Below are 20,613 nucleotides of genomic sequence, written 5' to 3'. Positions count from 1 at the left end.
CTTCCAAAAGGAACAGGCCAACACGTTACCTCCCCACAGATCGTACGATTGCCAAATTGATCTGGTGCCCGGTGCACAACCCCCTTGTAGCAGGATTTACGCCCTTACTGAACCAGAGAATCTGCATTTGAGACAATATTTAGATCAATACCTCGCCAATGGTTTCATTCGCCCGTCAAAGTCCCCGGCATCCTCAGCTTTGTTCTTCGTGCCTAAAAAAGAAGGCGACCTTAGAACTTGTATCGATTACCGCGCATTGAACCAGATAACTGTTAAAAATCATTACCCTTTGCCTCTGATCCCTGAACTCCTTCACCAGGTGAAGGACGCTTGCATATACACCAAGTTAGATCTCCGGGGGGCTTATCATCTGGTACGAGTAAAAGAAGGCGACGAATGGAAAACGGCCTTCCGTACAAAATATGGACTATTCGAATACCAGGTGATGCCTTTCGGGTTGTGCAACGCTCCTGCAGCCTTCCAATTCTTCATGAACGATGTCCTTCGGGAACTCATCGATGTCTGTGTTGTCGTGTATACCGATGACATTCTTGTGTACTCCTCTTCGGAATCTAATCACAGAAAGCATGTCAGGGCCGTCCTAGAGAAACTGCGCCAGCACAAACTGTTTGCCAAGCTGGAAAAATGTGTTTTCCATACCACCGAGGTTGAGTTTCTCGGATTCATCCTGACACCTAAAGGGGTCCGAATGGATTCACGGAAAGTGGATGCCATCCTCAAATGGCCATCACCTAATTCGGTGAAAGGTGTCCAAAGCATGCTTGGTTTTGCCAAATTTTATCGCAGGTTTATCCCGGAGTTTTCACGTGTGGTGCAACCCATCACTGCACTCTTGCGAAAAAATAAATGTTTTGAATGGACCGAGGAACCGAACAGGCCTTTCAGGAGTTGAAAGCTAAGTTCATGTCCGCACCTATTTTGAAGCACCCGCGTCCCGATCTCCCATATATAGTCGAAACCGACGCGTCCAGTTTAGCCATGGGAGCTGTCCTGTCTCAGAGAGACCCTGAAACCAACCAACAGCACCCCATAGCATTTTGGTCCAGAAAGTTCACGCCGCCGGAGATAAATTATGCGATTACCGATAAGGAACTATTAGCCATTAAGTCCGCCTTTAAGGCTTGGCGGCATTATCTCCTCGGCGCCCGGCATACCATCACCGTGATCACTGATCACCGAAATTTACAATATTTAAAAACTGCCAAGGCTCAATCGTCTCGACAGCTCCGATGGGCTTTGTTCTTTGCTGAGTTCGATTTTGTAATCACCTACCGCCCCGGCTATAAGAATGGTAAGGCGGACGCTCTATCCCGAATTGGAATGGAAGAAATAGACACAAACTCAGAACCTGTGCCGATAATTCCCGAACAAAGAATTTTGGGGATAACCACTTTACAAACCCTTGAAGACATTCAAGCACAAGTGAAACCATTCCTGGACTCTTCAGCCTTGCAGGATTGGATCAAAAGGGGGTCTAACTTTTCAGTCAAGGATGGCTTACCTTACTTCCAAGAACGCTTATTTTTGCCAGAAAAGGAATTGCAAGAACTGGTTATTTCCCGTCATCATGATACCCTGATGGAAGGACATCCTGGCATTGCCAAAACAGAGGAAAAGGTTAAACGACAATTCTGGTGGCCTTCCTGGCGAAAGGATATTAAATCTTTTGTGATGTCCTGTGGAGTTTGTGCCCAAAACAAAGGTCAAAAGACAAGACCCGCCGGTCTTCTTCAACCCTTAGACATTCCACCAGCACCTTGGCACACCCTGTCACTAGATTTTATCACGGACCTGCCCTCTTGTAATGGTTACAATACTATTCTGGTCGTGGTGGATTTATTTTCCAAAATGGCCAACTTTATTCCGTTGAAAGGATTACCTTGAGCCTTTGTTCTTGCCAAGGAATTCCTCGAAAATATCATCCGTTTGCATGGATTCCCGTCCATACTAGTCGCCGATCGGGGAAGCCAGTTTATTTCTCATTTTTGGAAAAAGTGTTGTCAACTGGCACAAATCGACGTAAGACTCTCGACCAGCCACCACCCACAGACCGATGGTCAGACGGAGAGAACGAACCAGACCCTTGAACAATATCTACAATGTATGTTGCACCAATCGGAGGGTAATTGGAAGGACATTTTATGGGTGGCTGAATATGCATACAATAACTCGATACACTCTGGAACTGGTCAGAGCCCCTTTTATACCCTATATGGACATCACCCTCGTACTTCAGACTTGGACTCACCTCTGAGCCTTTAAATGCCCGCAGTGGACCATTTGCATTCTACGATTACTCAAGCCTTCAAGGATGCAACTGCACATTTGCAACATGCGAAAGGGAAATACAAAAAGAATGCGGATCTGCATCGAAGAGAGGCGCCTCCATACCAAATAGGGGACCAAGTAAGGTTGGCTACCAAACACCTATCACTCAAGGGGCCTCAAACTTTTAATCCAAGGTATTTATGCCCTTACTCGATCAAAGCTATAATCAACCCAGTGGCAGTCAAGCTCGATATACCAGTTAACATGCGGATTCACCCCGTTTTTCATGTGTCACTTTTGAAACCAGTGCACCCAGGAACCAAATGAACAAAGCCACCAGAACCGATTCAGATAGATGGGGAGCCTGAATTCGAGGTGAAGAACATTTTGGATTCTAAGATCTCAAAATCAAAACTTTTCTATCTAATTGATTGGAAAGGGTACGGGCCTCAGGAAAGGTCTTGGGAACCCAGTGATCACGTACATGCACCTCGGCTGGTAAAAAGGTTCCATCGGAATTTCCCAAACAAACCAAAACCTCCAGAAGGAACGACCTTGGTAGGGGCCTTGGGGGGGGGGGGAGGGGAGTGCGGTCATGATGCCTACCCCCGGAGCACCAGGCCAGGCCCAGCACCCCCGGAAGCAGGCATCATGCCCTCGGGTAAAAGCCCAGCGACCCCTTATAGGGGCTCTTTGGACTCAGTCCTGGCGCCATAGGCGCCAGGCTCATAAAGGGAGGCGTTTTGTGCACTTACCTGATGCAGACCATGCTGCACGCTTCAGGCCCCCCTGAGACCTGAAAGGGACTATTTTTTCATAGGGACTATTTTTTCACTTGGGCGTGGCCAGGGAAGGATACATACCTAGTTGGGGAAGGATACATACCTGGGACTTCTTTGTAGGCTATTTAAGCCACGCCCAGACAGCAGCTCATGCTTCGCGTTGTTCTGCTTCCTGTAGCTTAACGCTCACCGTGTCTGCTCCTGCACCTGGACTCCAGCCACGCCCGCCTCGAACCTGGAAGACCTGCAAGGAAGGAAGAGAAGAGAAAGGTGAAAACCAAGGACTATTTCAAACTTCTTACCTGCATCCGGAATCTTCTCGCCAGCATCCCTGAAGAAAGACTTCCATTTAAAAGCATCCCGTTGCTCGCTGCAGCGCCACGCTTCACTCACCTGTCCTCGAGACATCTCCCGGCTCCATCGCGGCTGTCAGCATCGGACGCCACATCTCTGCACCTAGGGGAGAGAGGAAGAAACAAAAGGTGAGCAGAAGGAACACAGAAGGAAAGCCTGATTAACAGCCATAATACTTACCGGCTTTTCTTCCACATTTCGGGTCGGCGCCGCCCCGTTGGCAGGTACCGTACCCCGGCCCCTATGGGGAAAGGACAAGAGACATTTCTGGGGAATGATAAGGACATTTAGAGGGATCGCCCTCATCACTACTCACTTCGGCAGTTTAACCCCTCGACGCATCGCCTTCATTCTGCACCTGAAATAAAGGACAGATCACAGGTTAGAAAGACAACATAAAGGGGGCCTCACTTGAACTTTCATACTTACGGCGCATCGCTCAGGAAAGGCAAGTGGATTTTGCCAGTGCCATTCTGAAAACCAGTGAAGTAACTGGACGAACGCGCGCCCCTGCACCAGAAGCAGGATGGAAAGTCCATCCTTCCAAACCATAAGGTGAGCTTAAACCGGGGTTTGGAGGAAGTTAGAGAGGAACGAAGGGGGAAAGGGGGGAGCTAGCACACTATTCTGCAGACTGTTAATCCCCTTTCTCATCTGCAGAAGGATATTCCTACGGGCCAGGCAAGCACGATTTGGAGGTCCTGTCCAATCGGTGTTCCGGGTCCTGCGCATCACGCTAGAAGAGGCCACAGCAATCCAGACTAGACCAGCGCCCCCGTGGGAACCAGGTGAGCATTACACGTACACAATGGGAGCCCCTCGGGGTGGCCACGCTGGGGGACGTGATTCAAGAAAAGGAAATACTAACTTTTTCGGGAAATCTGCGAGACCACAGGCCTCCCGGCAGGACAGTTCCTGTTGCACAGGGTGGTTGTACAGGTCTTGTGCAGGAGATGGCCGGTCGCAGCTGACTTGACTGAGGAGAACGAATGCATCGAAATGATACTGAACTCTGCTGAGGGGGGCCACGAAACCTCACGAATCTACGATGCCCTGTTATGGGGTACGACCAGGGGAGACCTCAAATGTAGGAGTAGGTGGGAAACTGAACTGGGCCTTGTTTTTGAAGACAAAGATTGGGGTGACATAACCCACTATCATAACAAGGTTTCCAGGAACGCCCGCTTACAGCTTATTCAACTGTATATCACCAATAGAGCATACCTCACACCGGAAGCCATATCAAGATTTACGGGTGCTGGAACCCAATCATGCCCCAAATGCAGCGAACCCAGAGCGGGAATGACTCACATGTTCTGGGGCTGCCCAGTAATCAGGGAGTTCTGGTCACAAGTGAAGGACAGTGTGGCTAGCGCAGACATCGTCTGATACAGGCGGAACAGGAAGAACAAACCGCTATCCAAGCTCACTGACCTTATATACATTACAGCCAAAAGACGTATTGCCATGGGGTGGAAAAGCCCCAGAGGTCCACATATGCCCCTATGGTGGGGAGACCTCACGAAGTGGATCATAGCTGAAACCGCGGCATGGGAAACGGCTATTCATGTGCAAAGACTGGATTCCAGTGAGGAACTACACCGCTGGGTGGCCCTGACGGTGCCCTTGCTCCACCCTGAGGCGGATGATACGGAGCGGAGTGGAGAGAGTTGCCCGGATACGGGCACGAACTAGAGAGGAACAGTGAACTAACCGTGGTCTTGGGGCGTGAGGGGGGGAGAGGGTGGGGTGGGGTTTGGGTTGTTTTCTTGATACTCTTAACCAATCGCCCTTGATGTTTTTCTGTATTCTTTGTTTATTTCTTGTTATGAAACCAATACAAATATTTTTTTTAAAAAAAAGTGGAGTTCCCTTTCCCTAGCTTTATCTCGACAATGGGTAAGAGACTTTCGATTGTACAAGGTATTTGACGTAACCCTTGTAGGACCATTCTGACATCTCACGCCGCCCTTTCCTTGGGCCTTCTGGTACTTGCAGTTTTCAGTACTTGGAGTTTTCAACACACAAGGGGGGCAGTGAGATTCCTTCGAATGAGCACTCCTGCGGTCCCTGACCACTCTGCAGCTGGTCCTTCTCTGGGCTTTTCCCAAAAGTTCAAACACACACACAAGTTCTTTCTTCTCAAACTCCTTGCATTCATATATTGTTGCCACTCGCAACCTTGGGCTCAACACAGTTCGGTTTGCTATCAGCTTCCTCTGACTCACTTATGGCTTGTCTTGCTTCTGGAGTCAGGGACGGTACCACGGTAGCAAGCGTGCCTCCGTGCCTCTGTTATCAATGCAGGAGTCTCCTGTGCACTGTTGTCATCTATTCCTCCACACGCCAGCTGTGATTCCCAGTCTCATAAATTCCCTTTTGGAGGCTTTGCGGGTCTGAGGTAAAAAGGGGAAAGGCAGTTCCCCCCTTGGTGGTCCCTCGAGTTCTTGTCGCTTTTCTCCTCAGTTTGAACTGCCGGTCCGGTACAGCTGTGTCCTCGTGCATTCGGCCTTGCTCATATTGTGCTCTTATGCTCTGCCTTTTATCCCTGTAGGGCGGTAAATGGGCGTCAGGTGTGCGTGGTTATTGTCAATTGCCTGACTCTGCCTGACCCTTGTGTTGGGACATGTCAGGTAAACGGCTCTGGTGTTGGTTCGTTGTCTTTTGCGGTGTAAGAAAGTGTGTGTGTCACAAAACAGGGGCTACATCTTCTATTTGTCCTACAGGGTAGGATGGGGAAAAGATGCTACAAGGAAGGGGGTATGGCATCTTGCCCCGTGTCCTACTTCCACTCCCAGAAGACTGCTCATCCAGGTGATCCTCCAGCACTGGTCCACCGCCAGAAACTGGATCCAATAGCGATGGCCGTGTCCTGGTCACCTAGATGACAGATCTCCGGGGACTAGCGGGTGAGACACCTTGAGGTGCCTCACAGGCAGCCAGTACTATAGGCTAGCGGATGGTTCTCCTAAGGTGGAAGCTAGGTATTTGCGAGGTCTCCTATACATTCCCTAAAGTGCAATGTCTTTAGCCCTTTCCCGAACGGAAGGAGTGTTTGAACTGTTCCAATTGTAACAGAGATGTCTGTTGCAGTTTGCTGGGTCAAAGTCGAAATCTGGTTTCCTTGTTTTTTCCCAATGAGCTTACTTGGTCTTGAGCCTGCTGATGTCATGGTTCCCAGGTGCGGGCAATTCTGAAGAATCGGAGAGGTCTGCGGCATGATAGGCAAACATCTGCATGTTGATGGCTCTATATGTGATGCATGCTGTCTCAAACAATATTATGACTGAAATGGTCAACCGAAGTGTCATGAGATTGTAGAGGTATGGTCAGTGTTTGGGTTCCAGTGATTAAGTGTGCTGCGGCATGCTGGACTGCCTTTGGAGGATTGCTGTATGAGGTAGCAATCCCAACTAGGATGGTAGTGATGCCACCCAGATGTAAAATCAAAAGGGCCTGAACTGTAGTCCGATTAAAGGACAAAAGGCTTGATCATCGGTGGGTGTCCTAGTTGCAGGGCTTTCATAGTATGTTGTTAGAAAGATAGATCGCTGTTAAATTATGAACCCAACACATTTTACTGATGGGGCCATGTTAGGCAGAATCCTGTGCAGTTCCCTCTGGGACTACTGCAAAAGATTTAAGACTACAGGTGTTTGGCAGTAAACCCACTTGCTAGCAGTCTGTACCACACAGATTCACTTGGTAGCTGTGGCTGAGCAGTCAGACTTCCCTCAAGAAGAGTTAGGCAGTATACAGAGTATTCACAATAGGTCAAGAGAACACAATAGAACAAGTAAACACTGACCAGGGCTTGGTGTAAAAGAGATATCATTATTTATTTGAAACCACATCTAGAAAAACACACAGGCACTAATATCAAGCAGTTCAAAAACACGGTCACTAAAAGATACACTCCTTTCAACGATTAGTTAGACAAGTCTTAAGTAAAGCAACACTTATTTTCAGACAGCGGTGAGCGCTTAACGAAGATGGCACTATAATCAATCGGTTTAAAAGGGAGAGAAAGGCAGAGCAAAGATAGAAACAGATCCCAACACTTTCGGAAGAACACAGTAAGAGAAGAAGGCAGGTTAAAACCGTAAAGTCAAAGTTAACAAGGCCGGACCCACTTTAAGAGGCTCCGGTCGAAATGTGTCCAAGGTCACACGGTTTAAAGTGCCAAAAAGTCTTGCAATCAGTTCAGAAAGAGTTGGACCAAAAGAAAGGGACCCGTTAGATGGTCAAGGCGGCCAGCCCAGTCCAGAAGGTTAAGGGATTATTATTACCTTGTAGCAATCTTTAGAAAGGGAGGCCTGGCGGACACGGTACCTTAAAGTAGTGAGAACACTCCAGCGGTGGCAGTTGTTCCTGGCAGCGGATGCAAGTCGGTGCTTCGTCCGGGGGAAGAGAGGATCTCGTCGTGGAGGAAGACAGGAGTCCGTTGCACTGCCAGGGAAGAAACCAGCCGCAGAGATTCTCAGGTACAAGGAGCGGTCCGTTGATTCGCGGTTCAGTGGTGAGTGGCTATCCGGCCGCCGGGGTGCTTGGCACGGGCAGTTCGACCACAAACCGGTCTGGGGTGCGAAGAAAGAAGGTAAAACTGGTTGTGCCCACCAGTCAGGGGAAGAAGCCTCTCCAGCCGGGAGATCTTCTCTGTCGTCAGGAAGTGGTGAGTCGGTTCTGCAGGGCTCCACCGGTGGTGTCGTCGTGGTAGGTCGGCTCAGCTTCTCCCTCGTCGGATTCTCAGGTCCTGTGGCGACTTCTGAATTTCCAGTCCCCAAAGCCCTGCTTTTATGCAGCATCCCCCATTCACTCAGCCTAGCTGTCAATCAAACATGCTAAGTGGTGAGCCGGCCGGCTCACCACTTGGGCCAATCACACAAGAGTGCGACTTGAGTTACTAAGGTAACTCAGTCCAGGGTGCCTAAACACCCTCCCACCCACCCTGTGGTACCCAGACAGAGTGGCACCACTTTTGGAGGCTTCTGTGGAGAAGCCCGCCAAAAAGTGGAACAAAGGGCTCGACTTGGGTTGGAGTCACAGAAGAGAACACAAACGTCATTTTAGAATCGAGTCTTGGCAAAAAATACCAACCAGCGAATTAATATTAATTAAATAAACCGGCGATATGTTCAAGCCTATGAGAATTAAATAATTAAAGTCGGTAGCCTCGAACAATGGGAAAATCCCAAAGGGAAATATTCGCGGTCGAATATAAAAAGTAGTTTCCACTGCCACCAGCCAAAACTTGATCACAGGGGACGGAGACGTGCCCCCTCGACTAACAGACCCCGGGGCAATCGAATTGCCCCGACCAGTACGTCCACAATATGATGGTTTGTACTGGTTTCTGTTAATAATTTGGGACTAGTAAAGCCAATGGTGACTTTACATGCCCTGGGAGACAGTAGTCAGTGCCAGGGTATGGAGTCTACGGAGGTTGCTGTGTAACACACATAGTAAAAACACATGAGACCCTATGGAGTAGAGGACCCCATAGCCATAAAACACATTAACAGTCAAAGGAACACCATATATCATGTCCAAGAGTGGGAGAAAAAGAGTCTCACTCTTGGCAGGAGAAAAAAACAAAATCCAGCAAAGCTGCTGGGGGACTCACTAGGTTAGGAAATTCAGCCTAAAGAGAGAATGCTCCCTAACAGGCCAGTTGGTGAGAATCCTAATAAATGCATATCAGTAAGCCAACATTGGGTGGACTAGTAAGAAAAAATCTGTTTTCGTCTGTTGTGGATGGTTGGGAGGTAGTCCCTCAGGTGCAAGATGTCCTGTGCATAATTAACTAAGATAAAGCCAATTGTTGTCCGCATGCTGGTTTAGTGATGTGTGTAGGTGGGATTGATCCTAGCAGCCCCATGAATACACTGAAAATTAGCTGGGAGAGAATGGAGAACTGAGGTACTTTGAGATCAGACCGCTGCTGTCTCATACAAAGTATCCATTCAGACTGCATGGTGCCTAGTATATAAGTAGGAGTTGAACCAGCTAAGGACATGTGCTGTGTGACTATACTTCAGATGGTGTCACTTCTTGCCAGGGGACAAGCACTCTCCATGAGGCAAGAGAAGGGAGGCCACTAACCAATAGTCCCCCTAGGGGTGGTAATATGCGGAAGGACATCATGGAGAGGGACTCCTCTCCTGAGGATAAGAGTGGGATTGGGCAGCACAGCCCCTTCAAACCCCAAGCCGGTAGACTGAAGATAGGGCCTGAACCTTTTAAGTCTAAGCTCATGTCTAAAACCATGTGTTATTGTGAAACATCGAACCACCCTGATGGTTTAGGTAATGAGATGAAGAAACTCTAGAGAGCGCTACAATCGAGCAGGGAAAAACACCAGAACACCTGTAGTCAATGGACTGTTAGTTATGTTACGGCGGACCCTACTATATAAGGGTGTCAGAAACAAATAAAGGCAGAAGGGTACGGGGAAGGACACCGGAGAAAGTACTAGAGAGAACTGGAGAGAAAGAGAGCGAGACAGAGGCGTCAAGTTGGAGAACCAGAGTGAGATCGAAGCAGAGAGAACACCCAAAGGCAGGCCCGAGAAGCTTGAGCAAGAGACGTGGAAAGTGTGGTCCAATAGAATGCACAAGGATATCTTGCATGCCGACGGGGTGTGGCCATGGAGGAAGTCGAAACGAAGAAGGGAATCGGCGTCCAGCATGGAGGCAGAATGCAAAACACTATACAACTGACAGTTGGTGGCCAGTGGGTGAGAGGCAAGCCAAACAAGAGAAGTGGCAAAGAACCCTGGTTGACCAGAAGTACACTGTTCATAAGACACGGGGAAAGCATCACACTAGTCAGCCGAGACTCTGCCCTACAGAAAGACAGAGTGTATATCGGTGGTGTGACCTGTAGTGGGCGGACCATCCGGTACGACTACTCCACCGATTCTGCTACCCCAGGCTGGCTACAGAGGAGCGAGAACGAGCCGGGAAAAACTACAGAGTGTTGGTGGCACCCACGCCTATACGAGAAGCTTGGTCGAAGCCACTATCGATAGCAGAGACACAAACAGCACAAAGCTCCAAGAATTGGCGCCCCCTCACAACAGAGAAGGCTGTAGGCATCATCCAAAATCCTACCAACCCGGTGAAGCATCCCAACCTCAATTCAGGTAACGGGTGTTAACGGAAGTCCGGGAGGGAGCAGACGAGCTGTTTAAGAAACACTTGAGACATTCCATCGAATTGAAGACAACAAGCGAGAACAGTGAATAGTATGAACAGAGCACCTACCTCAGCAATTAGGAAGAGAAAGTGTTATCTTATCGACCCAGGAAAGTCCAACTGAGAGTCCTACAAAGGGTTGGAGGCCTGTGGATATTGTATATTCTGCTTCTCTATAAAAACATCTAATAACTGGGGAAACCCTTGCCGAAGGAGAGAATCACTGTAAACACCCCCGGAATGGTCTAACACTGATCTATCGAGCCAAACCACAATCATCTTCTGTCGACACCACTAATGCACCTTGCCGATTGGTGAACATATCTTGCCAAGAGCCCCATCTTTACAGCTTATTACCTTAACCATGTCTTACTCAAAGATACGAGGGAAACCAGTAAAGTTGTTTTTTTTTCATGCTTAAAAAAGCCACGAAAACAGAGAATCCTTTGAGACTGTCAACTATAAAGAAACAGAGAAAACAGTAAAAAGAACATTTTGATACTGTTCCCTGGCCATTCCCATGGGAGGGTGGTACTGGGGGAGTCAAGAAGAACTCCAGGTACAGCTTCTTCATTCCAGTAGGAGATCAAGAATTTGAAGGGAAAAAAAAAAGATTGTGAAAGCATCCCTAAGGGAGCTACAAACTTTATTAAGAACTGTGAACGATGGGGGGGACCAGCTAGGAGAAGGGAGTCATTTTCCGATCCCCACGAGAATTTTTGCCTTGACTGGAACTTTTGCTTTGAATGGAACTTTAGCTTTCAACAGAATTTTTCCCTTGAAAAACCCGAGAGGCATTTGGACGCTTTGTATTCAGGAGGAGGGAGTCATTCTCCTGGATTATGAACAGTAGCTGGACTTTATGGTGTTTCGCTGTAGTGACCGGGATAGACTAGGAGCCACTATGACCGTGACAGTGCCTTTTTGTTGTGACTCACACAGACTTTCCAACAAGCATCTGTGTTTCTTTAGTTTAGGTAGGGAAACACCATTAGAGTTAGGGATAGATGGGTTTGGTTTTGATCTAAAAAAAAGTCTGTAGCAACCACTATTACACCACTTGGTCAGTCTCTTCATTCTTTGTTGCCACAACTGCTGAATCACATTCGTTCCAATAGTAATTGGATCAACAGGGTTTGATGTACCTCAAACCTAGCAGAGCCATCAAGTTTGACAAGGAGGCAGGGCTTTCCGAAGGCCAGAATCTGGAGTGTCTTGTCAACCTGTACAAATGTTGTTTGTGCTACATTTCGGTTCAATCTCGTCAAGGAGTTAGTCGGCTGGTGCCTTCTCACTGATTTTATCAGTGAACTACGCTATGCAGATGAGTGGTCAGTAGTTTGAGAGATCATCCGGGTAACGTACAAGTTCTTTTAGTAGTGGTCAGATTAATCTTGTTTTGAGGGGAATTGAAAAGATGGCCTGTTGAGGGCATGTTGTCCTGACGCATTGTGAGAAACGTGAAGGTGTCTCACGTGCTAGTCCCTAATGATCTGTCATCCAGATGGCCAGGACATGGCCATTGCAATTGGATCCAGTTCCTGTGTGTGGACCAGTGGGGGAGGATCAACTGAATGGGGGGGGGGTCTTCGGGGAGTGGAAGTGGGACACTGACGGTGAGGTGCATTACCCCCTTCCCAACACCTTTTCCCCATCCTACCCCGTAGGATATTTAGAAGCTCTGCCCCCCCGCCCATCCGACACAAACACTTTCTTACACCGTGAAAGACAACGGACTAACACCAGAGCCGTTTACCCGACATGTCCCAACACAAGGGTCAGGCAGAGTCAGGCAATTGACAATAACTACACATCTGACAGCCCTTTCCCTTCCCCACAGGGATAAAAGGTAGAGCACGAGAGAACACTTTGAACAAGGCAAAACGTACAAAGATGCAGCTATTGCAGGACGACAGTTCAAACAGAGGAGAAAGGCAGCGAGAACTGAAAGGAAGACAAGGAGGGAAGTGCCTTTGCCCTTTTTGACCCAGATGCACCAAGCCTCAGTGAAAGGAATCATAAGACCGGGAACTACAGCTGACGTGTGGTGTTACAGATGTCAACAGTGCACGGGGCTCACCCACACCGATAACCAAGGCAGGGAGATGCGCTTGCTATCGTAGTACCGTCCTTGACTCCAGAGACGAGAAACACCAAGGAGTTAAGCACAGCCGGTGAGTTGGAGGGAGAACCCATAGTAAACCGGACTGTGTTAAGCGAAGGTTACAAACGGCAACATGATATGAATTGAAAGAAATTGTGTGTTACTGAACTTTTAAGAAAGCCTAGGGAAAGACCAGCTGCAGAGAGGTCCGGCTCCACATGGGCACTCATTCGAAAGTCTCTGGCTCGTCCCAGTTTGTTGAAAGTACAGATACCAGGAGGCCCTAGGAGAGCCCGACGTAAGAGGTCAAAGTGGTCATACAGGGGTAGAATAAAACCCCTTCTACAATTGAAAGTCTTTGACATGCAGTCGAGAGGAAAACTAAAGGGAAGTGAACCCTGAATTTTGATAAAGCAAAGTGAAATGTGTATCTGGCCGTAGTGAACACGACTGAGGGAGGCTAACATTAAAGAAGGATCGGAGCCCGGTTGAGGGGAATCCAGGGTTGAAGAGTCATCACTCAACCTAAGAGAGTACAGAAAGGAAGTTTTGTTTTGTTATTGTTGACACATCCGGCCCTCAGAGGCAAGAGACTTTGTATAAAGAGACTTGGCCAAAGAAGGTCCTGATATCGCTGAAAATAACTGTAACCTCGTGCTGGAGAAGCCCAGTTGTGTGTTGTGCTCAGGAGTCCCGCCTTGTCCCGTGCTAAAAACGTGGGGAATGGAGACCCCAGCTATACCATCCTGACTTATTATTTTGTGAACACTTCTTTCTGGTGAACATTATCCCACACTATTTTGTAACTTAGCGGTAAGGATTGGCCATTGTTTATTTTTTAGTATAGGCCCTTTTTATTTGACAAGAAGCCACTAGGACTGCCTTATTATTATTCGATGGTTGTAGCTTGCTCCCATCTTAGATTCACGTTTAGATTAGGTGTTTTTTTCTCACCCATTTATAGCGTTTAATAAACAACCTTGAACTGTGATCACTTGTGTCTGTCTTTACTGTTGCCACCACAAGTTCCCTACAGCATTCAGGGAGGGGATTAGGGGCGGAGAGAGGTGTCCAGTATAGATTTCCAGCGGGTACAATGCCCTTGTAGAAAAAATGTATTCGTAATGTGAGACTTTTGGGATGGTCATCAAGTCTTTGGGTTCTGATGGCTGACCAGGATGTTTCACAGGGCGATGTGGAATGTGGAACAAGTTACTTACATGTAACTGTTGTTCTCCAGCATGGGTCTGGCATGGATTCACATGTTCATGAATATTCCCCGTCATCAGGCTGGGAATCCTCAGTAAAGAAAAAATCAGTATCAGTTTCGATTCTGATCTGTCTTTCTTATTAGTAACCAATCACTGGTCTCTGGGTCATACTGCCCCCAGCCAATGACTGCCCTCTCCCTAAGCCCCGCCCCTGGCACCATCCTCAGATTTGGTAGCACGTAAAGTGGCAGTATGACCAAGTGAAGAGCCGCAGAAGGGAAGGCGGGAGGGTTCGCATGTGAATCCATGCCAGACCCATGCTGGAGAACAACAGTTACAGGTAAGTAACCTGTTCCTTCTACAGCATGGGGTCTGGCATGGATTCACATGCTCATGAATATAAGACTACATAGCAGTACACACATGCACAACCACGGGAGGTGGCAAGGCTCAACATTAAGCATTACATAAAACTCAAGATCTGGCTTATGTGCTTGTTAAACGTAGGATCGCCATGGGGTGGAAGAAATGTCATAAGCCACGAGTGGAGGTCTGGTGGAGAGATCTTCACAAATGGGCTGATGCCGAGACAGCGGTGTGGCGGGATGCCAGTATGGCAGGGGAGGAGGAAGAAGAAACGGGCTCCCTCACGGCATGGAAGTTGTTGATAGCCGAGCTGTTTGGAACAGGGTCAGCTTCGGCTGAATCTGAGGGCGGTGATGCCCCACCGCACGGAGCGGATACCGATGGTGGAAACCACACAGGCTCATAGGGGGGAGGGTTGGGGATTGCAGTGTTGTCTGTTGTTTGATGTGTTTTATTAATGTGTTGTTGTATAGTTGTTTGGTTTACATAAATAAAAATATATTTAAAAAAAAAAGCATTACATAAAACTCAACATTAAGCATCTCTTACCTCCTCACCAGGCTCACTTTAAGCGAACAGGTTGCTCAGCACTGCCTGGCCGACTCTGGACTCCTCCCTGGAATCCCGGTCGTCGCAGTAGAATCTTGTGAAGGTGTAAGTCGACCTCCATGTAGCAGCCCTGCAAATGTCCATCAGGGGCACAACAGACAAAAACGCCGTGGTAGCAGCGATTGTTCAGGTCGATTGGGCTCTCGGACGGCGGGCAACGGTCGGTTGGCCAACCGATGACAGTGCATGATGCAGCCGGAGAGCCATCTGGAAATGAAAGCCTTCGAGAGAGCCTTCCCTTGGTTCACAGGTCCAAAGTTCACAAACAGCTGTGATGTCTTCCGAAAACTCTTCGTGCGGTCCACTTAGAACTTCAGCGCTCTAGCTACATCCAGCGAGTGCAAAGTCATCTCGGCCAGCGACGAAGGCGATGGGAAAAAGACTGGTAACAACAAGGGCTCGTTGAGATGGAAGTCCGAAGGCACCTTGGGCATGAAGGAGGGGTGCGTCATCAGCACCACCCTCATCTCGTGGAAAGTCAAGTATTGAGGCTTGCAGGAAAGGCTTTGAATCTCTCCCACGCGTCGTGCAGAGGATCACCTCAGGCCACAAGGAACGCTGCCTTCCACGACAGGAACTTCAACGGAGCCGAATGCAAGGGCTCGATTGGCGGGCCCGTGAGCCTGGTCAGCACCATGTTGAGCTCCCACGCCGGGGCTGGAGCCTTCACTGGTGGGAACGATCGGAGCAGTCCTTTCATAAACTCCTTCACCAGGCGATCCGACCACAGGGACGACCATCCTGCAGTTCTGGTGCATCAGGAAATAGCTGCCAGATGTATCTTGATGGAAGCGTGAGCTAGTCCAGCTTTGGGCAGCGACAGTAAGTATGGTAGCACTTGAGGGGCTGTAATCCATAGAGGGTTAATCTTATGTGCACGTCACCAGACAGAGAACCTCTTCCACTTGTGTCCGTAGCACTTGAGAGTTTAGGATGCCCTGGCCTTTGCAAGAACCTCTCTGCAGTCAGCCGGGATATCGTACCCTCCAAACTCTAGTGCTGCAGGAGCCAGACCTGCAAGTTCAGCGACTCCGGGTCATGATGAAGTATGGTGCCTCCTTCCCTGGAGAGAAGATCCGCGTCTGTCAACAGTTTGACTGGTGGGGACGCTGACAAGTAAAGAAGGTACGGGAACCATATCTGTCTCGGCCACCTCGGTGCGACAAGGATCATCCTGCACCGGGACCTCTTGAGTTGGTTGATGAGCCTGAGCAGCAACAGTAACGGCGGGAACGCATACAGGAACAGGCCGTCCCAGGGGAACGAGAAAGCATCGTCCATGCTCCTCGGCTGGGGGAACCTGCTGGCGAACCTCCGGCACTTGGAGTTTGTCGCTGTCGCAAACAGGTCGATTTGGGGTTTGCCCCATCGCCAGAAGAGTTGATCCACTTGTTCCTGGCGTAGTTCCCACTCGTGGCACGAGCGCAGCTCCCTGTTGAGTGAGTCGGCGATGGTGTTTTTTATCCCTGCTAGATGAAAAGGTACCAGAAACATCCCCTGGGCAACGGCCCAGTGCCACAGATCCTGGGCTTCCTTGGACAGGGCTGGGGATTTGCTTCCTCCCTGCTTCCGGATGAAGAACATCGTGGTGGTGTTGTCGGTGAAGATCCTCACCACCTTGCCCTTGAGGGACGGGAGGAATGACTTGAGGGCCCAGAACACTGCTCGGAGCTCCAGTAGGTTGATGTGGAGCGGCCTCTCCTTCGGGAGCCACAGGTCTCTCGCGTGAAGATCTCCGGTGTGCGCTCCCCACCCCTCCAGGGACGCATCCATCGTCACCGTCACCTGGTACGCTGGGGTATGAAAGTCCGTGCCCGCTGTGAGATGCACGCAGGTGCCCCACCATCGAATTGCTTGGTGGAATACTTCGTTGAGCGAGATCTTGTCCTCGGAGCTGCCCGCCGCTTGCATCCAACGGGCGTCGAGGAACTCCTGCAAAGGACGCATCCAAAGCCTGCACAGGCGCACCAGAAAGATGCACGAGGACATCATCCCGAGAAGGGACTTGATGGACCTCACCCTGGCCACGTCCGTGGCCAGTAGACGCTGTACCTTGCCCAGGATGGCCTGCGTTTTTTCCTCCGACAGCGCGGCCAACTGCGCTACTGTATCAAGCTTGGCTCCCAGAAACAGCGCAACCTGTGGCGGAACCAGGTGGGATTTGGGGAAGTTGATGGAGAATCCCAGGTCCGTGAGCAGCTGGATGGTCTTTGCTGTATGTTTGACGGCGAGTTCCCTTGTCCCTGCTCGTATGAGCCAGTCGTCCAGGTAGGGGTAGACGTGGATCCCCTGCAGGCGCAGCCGTGCCGCCACTGGCGCTAGGCAATTGGTGAACACCTTGGGTGCTGACTTCAAACGGAACGAGAGGACCTTGAATTGGTAGTGCCGCCCTTGGACTACGAACCTGAGAAACCTTCGGTGTCCTTTTAGGATGGGGATGTGAAAGAACGCATCCTCCAAATCCAAGTACGATAGGAAGTCGCCTTCCTCCAGCTGGCCCAGCACGTGCTGGAGGGTGACCATCCGGAACTTCTGTGCCTTGATGTATTTGTTTAGCCGACGCAAGTCCAGGATGGGACGCCTACCTCCTGTCTTCTTTCTGACGAGGAAGTATCTTGAGTATACTCCGGCGCCCCGGAGCCTCTTTGGGACAAGCTCGATGGCTCCTTTCTTGAGCATCGCCCTTATCTCTAACAGCAGTTGAGGCACATGGTTTTCCTTCCTGGCCATGGGGGAATTCGGGGGCATTTCTTTAGAAATTCCAGAGTGTGCCCGTGGGCCAGGGCATCCAGCACCCAACGGTCGGTGGAGATGGACTCCCACACGTTGACAGACTTCGACAGACGGCCTCCCACCGGGGTGCTTCGGTAGGGGCTCGACGCAACGGCCGGTTCAGTCTGCTTGGACGCGGCCTTGCTGCCTTGGCCTCCTTGGCGATGACAGCGAGATCCACCTGACTTGCCCCGTCCCCTGTAGACTTCTTGAGACGAAGAGCGGGCTGCCTGACGGTAGGTCGAGGAGCCGCCGCCGAATCCTTTGGAGGCCCCTTGCTTGCCTCTGGTGTTCCGAAAGGGCGGCCGCCGTTGCTGCAGAACTGCCAAGGCCCGAGCCGTCTCCGTGTTGGTCTTAATGGCCTGCAGTGACTCATCCACTGTCTTTCCGAACAGATTCTTCCCATCGAAGGGCATGGACAAACCTTGGCTTGCACGTCTTGGCGGAAATCCGTCGCCTTGAGCCACCCCCGCCGTCGAAGGCAAACGCTGTTGCCCAACTGGCAGAAACCGGTGTCGGCAATGTCAGTGGCCACCGTTATGGTGTGGTCCGACGCCACCTCACCCTCCTGTAGGATCGCCAGGGCCTCTGCCCTCTTGTCGCCCGGGAGGAAGTCCAGCACGGGGGAGATCTTGTACCACAACTCCCTGTCACAGCGGGCCACAATCGCTAGGGCGTTGGCCGCCTTAATCGTCGTCGCCGCCGATGAGATGACTCGTCCCATGGCATCTAGTTTCTTTCCCTCGCCGTCCGGTGGGGAAGTTGAAGCCGAAGCCCCCCCCCCCCCCGCTTTCTTCTTGGCAGCTGCCAAGACGACCGAATCCGGGGTCGGTTGTGCCCTAAGGCACAAAGGGGCGCCGTCGGGAACGCGGTACTTCTTCTTGTACCGGTCCCTTTTGGCAGGCGTCGTGGACGGGTTCTTCAGGAGTGCAAGACCCTCGTCCCAGATATCATCCAGCAACGGCACCGCGAGGACCGTCTTCCTCTTGGCCTTGCGCCGTTGGGAGAGGAAGCCTTCCTTCTTTTCTTCGGAGCAGAGTTGAAAAAGCTCGGATGCCCTGGCAATCATGGCGTGGAAGGAGCCAATTTCGTCGGGAGGAGACGCCCGAGGAATCGGAGACGGGAGGTCAGTCCCGTCGTTGCCGCCGTCGTCATCCGTCCCCGTCGTGGCCGTGTCTGTTGCCGTGTCATCTCTCGGGACTGGGGATGACGACAAAGGCTGAGAAGGCTGTGAAGGCTGAGGGGGAGCCAGATGAATTCTCCTCCTCTTGTTTGGAGGGCTTCCCAACGGACCCGGTTCAGCTGGGTCATCCGTCGGGGGTAGGGGCAGTCTCGTCCTCATCTCCGTGCATAAGGCTTGGATTGCCGTCAAAATGGCTGCCGAGTTGTCTTGCGGCTCGGGTTGCGACAGGCGTGCCGGGAATGGCGGTTGTTCCTCCTCCAAGGGAACCTCGTCGTCGCCAACCTCGCTCTAGTCATCCCCCTCGTCAGGATTCCTCCCGTGGGACCGGGCCTCTTCCAAATTCTCGGTCAGCTCCTCCTCGGAGGTTGTGTCCGTGTCTGTGATGGCCACCGCCACCCACCTCTTTTTCCCCGGGGTTTTCACGGGGGTCTTCTCGATGGGCTTAAAAGAGGATTCCCTCTGTGGAGGCAGGGAAACTCTGGGCCCTGAGGTCGCCTCCACTGGGGTAGCCTCCACAGGCTTCGCCAGGGCCGCAGAAACTCCCTTGATAGAGGCCTTTACCAGATGAATCGAGGCCTTCACCACCTTGGGCACACTTGAGGCCTTCACCTTAGGGGGAGGGTCACCGCCTCACTCCCCTTCGGCCTGACACTTCGAGATCGACCGGGGCCTCTCCAGAAGCTTAGCCGAGTTCTCTGATTTTCTCTTCCCCGAGCCAGAGCGTTGGCTCATGGTTGATGGCATCAGTGATGGTGCGCCCTGCCTGGCAGCCGAGGAGCCCGACCGTTCGGCGCTCCCGGTGCCCGCGGACTCGCGATGCTTTGCCTTCTGTTGGGCCCCCGTCGCAGGGGCGCCCTCACAGGATTTAGAAGACCGCTGGGACGACTTCTTCTCACCTGTTGGGCTCTTGCCTTCCAGCCAGTTGGAGAGACGGGTCAGACGATCCCTCATAGTCCGATCCGACAGGTTCATGCAAAACGCACAGTCCTTCTCCACGTGCATTTTGTCCTCGTGGAAGCAGTAAAGGCATTTCGAATGCTCGTCCTCCTTGAACACATTTTGTAGGTTGCATCCAGGGCAGATCCTGAATAGTTTGCCGGGAGTCGAGCTTCCCTTCTCCTGGGCCATGTTCTTCTCGTCCGCGAGGTAGGCCTCAGAAACTTCTGGAATCCTCCAAGAAGCGTAACTCGACGAAAACATCCCCTTGAGGGGCGTAGATAAATCCGAAACGGGTCCCCCTTGATCGAAAGTAGAAACGGTGGAGCTTGAGGCTCGATTAAACCGAAAAATGAGAAATTTCTTTGAAAAAGCGCAAAACGCAGTAAAAGCTGGAGCTATATAGCACGAGGACTCCCAACACTTGAATGTGCGGTAAAAATCTGAGGATGGCTGCCAGGGGCGGGGCTTAGGGAGAGGGCAGTCATTGGATGGGGGCAGTATGACCCAGAGACCAGTGATTGGTTAGTACTAAGAAAGACATATCAGAAAAGAAACTGATAATGATTTTTTCTTTACCGAGGATTCCCAGCCCGACGACGGGGAATATTCATGAGCATGTGAATCCATGCCAGACCCCATACTGGAGAAATAGGGCTTTTACAGCATTGAAATGCCCCTGAACTATAGGCATCTTGGTTATGAGGAAGGTTGCCCTCATAGTGAGATTTATGCCAATGTTTCTTTGGTCTACAGAGGCTTTGCTTGCTGTGCATACATTTTCCAAGTCCCCAGACATGTTTAGGAGATC

At 50.6% G+C, this 20,613-nt stretch overlaps 1 protein-coding gene across 3 annotated transcripts in view; it reads right to left on the bottom strand.

Moving 5' to 3' along the window:
- The window catches only part of VPS8 (VPS8 subunit of CORVET complex), a 2,529,257-nt gene that overhangs the window by 2,107,696 nt on the left and 400,948 nt on the right, over positions 1-20,613 (bottom strand). The gene's annotated exons all lie outside the window — the stretch shown is intronic.

Source organism: Ambystoma mexicanum, chromosome 9, assembly GCF_040938575.1.
Source record: "Ambystoma mexicanum isolate Mex_15411 chromosome 9, UKY_AmexF1_1, whole genome shotgun sequence".
Taxonomy (NCBI): domain Eukaryota; kingdom Metazoa; phylum Chordata; class Amphibia; order Caudata; family Ambystomatidae; genus Ambystoma; species Ambystoma mexicanum.
This window is presented reverse-complemented; position numbering and strand designations above follow the sequence as displayed.